We start from the raw sequence: 6,000 nt of genomic DNA, 5'->3' as shown, positions 1-6,000 counted from the left end.
TCTCTTGCTTCCAACAATCCTGGACAGCAAAGTGTTTACAAAACACACAATCTTATTTTTCAACAACTCTAAAAATAAGATATGGATTACAACAATGGATTGAATGTAAAGTTTGTAGTATAATGATCACTCAAAGTGATATATCAATATGCTTGATCTTCTCTTCCAATGAAAATAATTCACAACACAAAGATATTAGATTGCTCAAGAATTTTCTGTTTTGAATGATATGAAAATATGCAGAAAAATCTTGAATGAAGATTTAAAACAATAAGTGTGAATTCTGAAAATTCTAAGAGATTGATTGGAAGACGTCAAATTTGAATTTGAAATATCATGTATTTATATGCACATAACACCTCAAATGAAACATGGTAATGTTCTGAAAGAATCATGAACAATTGTCAAAGATGAAATGAAAAGATTCCATGAAATGGTGCATGAAGAGGTGTATGAACAGCCACTGATTTTTCAGAAACGCACAGTGGTAAATCGATTTACATAATGGGTAAATCGATTACCCTGTTGCAACGTTTAAAAATTTTCAAAATCTTTCAGTGGTAAATCGATTTCCCTAAGAGGTAAATCAATTTACCTAGTTAAAAACTTAAAATTTCGCTTCTGGATAAGTAATGCTCTAGTGGTAATTCGATTTCCCTAAGTGGTAAATTGATTTACCTAAGTGAAAAAATTAATTTTTGCTTTTAAAAAATATGTAAGCTTCAGTGGTAAATCAATTTCCCTTATAGGTAAATCGATTTACCCAGTTTGAAAATGAAAAATATGATTCTAAGACATTTTCCATGCACTATGAAAAGTTATGCAATAGCCATATGAATACTTGAGCATCTAAGACTTTAGTGAAGGTAAGTATTCTCATTATACCTTCTTGAAGTGAAAAGCTTAACTTCTTGAATGAAGATGCTTTATCATGGAATAAAATCTTTGCCTTCTTGTTGCTTGGAGTTTTGTATTCATCAAAAACATTCATCATAGAGAATCTTGACTTCACAGATACATGCCATACCCTTATTTCACCCTAGCATATCATCTCATTCATTAACACATAATCTCATTAGCATAGAATTTGGTTCTTAGTACTCAAACATGTTTTATCCTGAATAAAATGTAAGAGATTGACAATTAGGGTTTCTTGATACCCTAACTTTATGTCAAAGTGTGCAAGATGGAATTGAGAAGGTTTTGGTCTTAAGTCAAAATCAAGAGGAACAAAGGATCATAGTCAAGACTTAATCATCATGGAATTATGGTTTTATCAAGGTTCAATCAATATTTTCTCATTTGGTTTTTAAATGATCACCATTGTTCCTTGGGATTCAAGAAATTGTCAAAGAATGCAAGTTAGTACATGGTTGGTTGGCCTAGTTTTAAAGTTTGGCCTACCTTTGGGTATAAACCCCATAACTTTCTCATTTCTAAACCTTTTGAAGATCTACTTCGAGCCAAATATCAAAAATGGAACCCCCTACAACTTTGTTTCAAGAATCAAACCCTAATTCAACTTCTAAGGACCTAAAATTTTGCATTGGCCAAGACAAGCCAGGTTGCCTAGGCAGGCCCGAAACCATATCATGACCACTACTTGACACCTATGCCATTTTCACCTCCAATCTCCTTTTGACCTAACTCTTTTTGCATCTTATTAAGGTCATGGCAAAAAGTGTTTGGCCTAAGTTTGTCCTAAAATGCATGAGCCAATTTCACCTGCCCCAAGCCTAAACATGGTGCCCTGCAAAGCTGTGCACGAAACTAGACCAAACCAAACATCCTTTTTCATGTTTCCAAGTCACCAAACCATGTGCATTTAACCTCAGGTAACTAATTCATTTTGAAGGCAACAAATGCAGGCCCAATTGAAGGTCACAATATGGTACATGTGTCGCAAAATAGTAAGGTCTCAAGAAGCATAAAAATGCAAACTCAGGTACAAAGCAAAAATGCAAAAATCAAGAGCTTCTACAATAAGTGGGGACCACCACTGATTCACAATTGATTCCTTTCTATACTGCACGAAATGAGAGGAGGATTGCATACTCACATGCCAGCTCACCCACCCTTGGTAAATAAGTCTCTATTTTTCACCTTTTCTGGATTCACACGAGTTTCATCATTTTGGCACGTATCACTCACCCTAATTTATCTTCACTCACTCTATAAATACAAGGTAATGTTCCCTTACTATTCCAAGCTTGACAGCCATCAAACCTCTGCAAAAATCACTTCAAAACAGAGCAATCGGGTTCATAGTTCCAAGCCTTTTCCATACCATTTTTGCATCGAAACACCTTCTCTGAACTTTCTTGAAGCTAACCAGACCAAGAGAACAGTTCAAACCAAGCTCACATGAGCTCCCCTAATCCATCAGAATCCACCTTTGCAACTTTTTCTGGCAAGGTAAAAACCACCACTTTTTCACTTCAAAGAAGTTACCATTATGCTTATTATGTCCCACTGATGTTTACCCTCATGTTTTGAGCTCTTATTGCTTAACAATTGCTATTTAATTTTTAAATTAGGGTTTTCACTCCATTCGTGTTTGGCTGAAATTCTCCATACTCATAGCCAATCAATAACTCATGAGTATGGAGGGAGCAACAATGACCAAAGGGGAAGTGGAATCCATGTTTGATTCCACTTAAAACCTTGAGTTGCAGGAGTTGGATTTCCAGTTGGCTCGAGGTTGAAGATGAACCCATGGTTGTTGCTTCCCGCATTTTATATTTTCATTTAAATTCAAACATTTTTGTTGGCACGTGTTGATTGGTTGTGTTAGAGTGAGGTGGCTCTCAATGGTCATGTGGCCTCTAGTTAAAATGTGTCCACTTGTTCCTTTTGACATGGGCCTTTCCTTCTACATACTTTTTTTAGTATTTAGACCCAATGAATGTCATAGGTCCTCTGGGCAGCGTGTCAGACCTTTGGATCAGATCCAACAAATCTGATCAAGTAGGGGTTTTAGTTGACTCTTTTGGTAAACTCTGAGTGGGTGATTGGGCTTCAATACTTTAGGCCTACTAGATTCACTTTCTGGACCCCATTTTTCATATGCACCCCCTTTTTCTTATTTTATTTTGTTTTTGTTTTTTTTTTCTTTTAATTGTTTATTAATTAATTGTTATTTTTAATTATTTTTTTTAAATTCTGATTTTTTTATTTTACTTTTAATTATAAATCTTGATTTTTATTTTCCATCAATTTTAAAATTACAAAATAATAATTAATATTATTTTTGCAATTTTAATTGATTTTTATTGTTTACCTTTTAATTGATTTAATTTGCAATTTAATTTCCATAGTTAGTTTTGCAAATTAATTTTGATTAAAATGTCTATTTTAATTCATGTATTTTTACACTTTTATTTTGAAATTTAATTTCTATATTACTTTGTAATTTGAATGTTACTTTTATTTTACATTTTGATTTAATTTGTAATTTAATAATTAATATTAATATAGCAAATTATTTTGTCTTTTCATTTTTGTTTGATCAAATTTCATTTTCATTTCTACATTGCAACTTAATCTTTGTTCTACTTTGCAATTAATTTTGGTTTTGTTGCTTTCACTTTGACTAATGGTATTGATTTGTACATTAATTTGATGATCCATTCAATTGTATAAATCTCATATAACCACTAACTACTAACTCCTTGTTATATTTAAACAGATATTATCTTTTGTGACTGTCTGATTGATAAGATCTTCCATACTTTAAATCATTGATAGATGAATGTTTTGGTTGATTCAATCTTCTTTGATTCAAACTTATTGATAAATGATCATTCGATCATTTTTTACCCTTTGAATCAATGATATGTTATCTCTTAATGCGCCAAATTTTAATTACACAACAATCACATTTTAAACACAGTTTATACTCTAGGAAATCAGTATATGCACCAAATGGAAGGTGTAAGATTGATCAGTTTAAGTTTGCTTTAAGAGATGAAATTCCTCACAATATTTCACAGAGAGAGTTTTCCACCTACATTGAACTGTTGAGACAATGCTACATCATTGAAAATAGCATGAAGAAGATTCTGGAAGAAAGAGAGCCATTTAGGTTTGGTCAAAGAGACCTAGGCATACCAAATCATCATATAAAGATTAAACCTTTACCTTTCAAATGGAAGCAAGGGCGGAGTGTAGGGCCTGCTCAACCCCCTCAGTGTCAATTGTGTAAGAAATTTCATTTTGGGAGATATGCCACCAGGATTATTAGATGTTATTAATGCCAAGGAGAAGGCCACACGGCTAGAAATTGTCCATAGAAGAAGGTTCAGGTGCAAGTAAAGAGTATCGATCGAGTTTATACCTTGGATGCTAAGAAGGCTAAGGGTAATAACGAATTGATCATTGGTACGCGACATTTGAATAACCATCATTGCTTTGTATTATTTGATTATGGAAACACACTCTTTTATAGCAATACAATGTATGAAGCGTCTTGGACTCGAATGATGGTAACAACCGCCATGGATAATATTGCAGAGACGCATTGGATGTGTGAAAATTGTACGTTATCAGTGAATGGTCAAATTTTCCAAATTTACCTCATATACTTACTGCTTAAGAATATTGACACGATATTAGGGATGGATTGGCTTTTTGTCAATTCGGTATACATTGGCTGCAGGGAAAAGGTAATCTTTATTCCAACCGATGAATCCATTTCTAATGATGTAGTAACCACTCTCTTAGAAGGCATGGTCAGCATGGTCAATTGTTTATTCGAGCAAGAAATGTTTGTTCTCTTGATTCTCACCAAGGAATTGAGCGAAGAAATGAATGTTACACAAATTCCCGTAGTATGTGAATTTCTCGAGGTTTTCCCTAAGGATGTCACCTATCTTCCTCCAAAAAGAAAAGTGGAATTCTTTATTGATTTGGTACCGGGGACGACTTCAGTTTATGTCGCTCCATATCATATGTCACCGCTTAAAATTAGAGAGTTGAAGAACCGGTTGGAAGAGCTATTAAGTAAGCATTTTATTCGGATAAATGTCTCACCATGGGGAGCCCTAGTGTTGTTGGTAAATAAGAAAGATAGTGGAATGCACTTATGCATTGAATATCGATAATTGAATAAGGTTACCATTAAAATAAATATCCATTACCCCAGATAGACGATATGTCCGATCGATTGAAAGGAGCATGTGTGTTCTCGAAGATCGACTTACAATCATGTTACTATCAAACCCGAGTCAAAAGTTTGGATACACTGGAGACTGCATTTAGAACTCGATATGATCATTATGAATTTCTTGTAATTCCATTTGGAGTGACTAGTGCACTTGATGTCTTTATGGATTACATGAACTAGATATTTCAACCCTACTTAGACAAGTTTGTAGTAATATTGATTGATAATATCCTTATATATTCCTATACTTCACAAGAGCATGGGGACCATTTGAAGATTTTTCTATTGGTGTTGCAAGAGAGCAAGTATTTTCCAAGCTTAGCAAGTGTGAATTATGGATGATTGAAGTGTAATTTCTTGGTCATGTCATATTGCAAGGAGGAGTATAGATCCATCTAAAATTGAATCAGTAATTAATTGGGAAAGGCAGGAGAATGCTTCCGAAGTCATAAGTTTTCTAGGATTGACATGGGTATTAAAGGAGATTTATTCAAGGATTCTTGCAGTTAGCCTTATCAATGACATGACTCACTCGGAAGGAAATCCCTTTCAGTTGGGATTTAGAATGTGAGTGAAGTTTCATCAAGTTAAAGAAAAAGTTAACTATCACATCCATTTTGATAATTCCAAATCCTAGTAGACCTTACGAAATATTTTGTGATGCCTCCATGAAAGGACTAGGTCGAGTCCTGGTGTAAAATGGCCAACTTGTAGCGTATGTATCTCAGCAACTGAAACCTCATGAAGAGAATTATCTGACACATGATCTTGGATTAACAATTGTTGTGTTTACATTGAAGGTGTGGCGCCATTATTTATATGGAGTGAATTTTGAA

The sequence above is a fragment of the Lathyrus oleraceus genome, chromosome 7 (assembly GCF_024323335.1).
Source record: "Lathyrus oleraceus cultivar Zhongwan6 chromosome 7, CAAS_Psat_ZW6_1.0, whole genome shotgun sequence".
Classification (NCBI taxonomy): Eukaryota; Viridiplantae; Streptophyta; class Magnoliopsida; order Fabales; family Fabaceae; genus Lathyrus; species Lathyrus oleraceus.
Note: the sequence above shows the minus strand (reverse complement) of the source record.